This window comes from Octodon degus, unplaced genomic scaffold, assembly GCF_000260255.1.
Source record: "Octodon degus isolate 3935 unplaced genomic scaffold, OctDeg1.0 scaffold00015, whole genome shotgun sequence".
Classification (NCBI taxonomy): domain Eukaryota; kingdom Metazoa; phylum Chordata; class Mammalia; order Rodentia; family Octodontidae; genus Octodon; species Octodon degus.
Genome location: NW_004524591.1, coordinates 1677 through 2137, shown reverse-complemented (window position 1 = coordinate 2137; position 461 = coordinate 1677).

The following is a 461-nucleotide window of genomic DNA, read 5'->3' as shown; positions in this document are numbered from 1 at the left end:
CAACACATGTTTTTTATCTTCTCACACCCCTGGTGATGAAGCAATAACAGATAATCAATAGCAGCTCGATTGTTTAATATTGTCTCTCTATGTTTTTTTTGCTCCGCGTTGAGCAGGGCAATGGCTGTTGAGGTGGCATTAAGAGCCTTTGCCACATTGCAACCTAGTTGTCTCACGTGCTTTTCCGCCACTTCTCCAAAGTAGAGGTTTTTAATAACACTAAATATCATGGCATAGGCTTCTGTATCTGACAGGAAAGAGACTTTATCATCACAGTCAGGAGGAAGAGGTATTTTAGAAACTTTTTTCCTTTTATGAGATGGTGAGTGGTCTGGTTGTTGTTTTTTTTAAATCATCTTGAGATGGAAGTATTACAGCCAGCCTACTTAGGCAGCAGGAGACTTTATCCAGATAGGCTGGGATGTAGTTAAAAGTATGGCCATTGCATGTAAAAAACCATC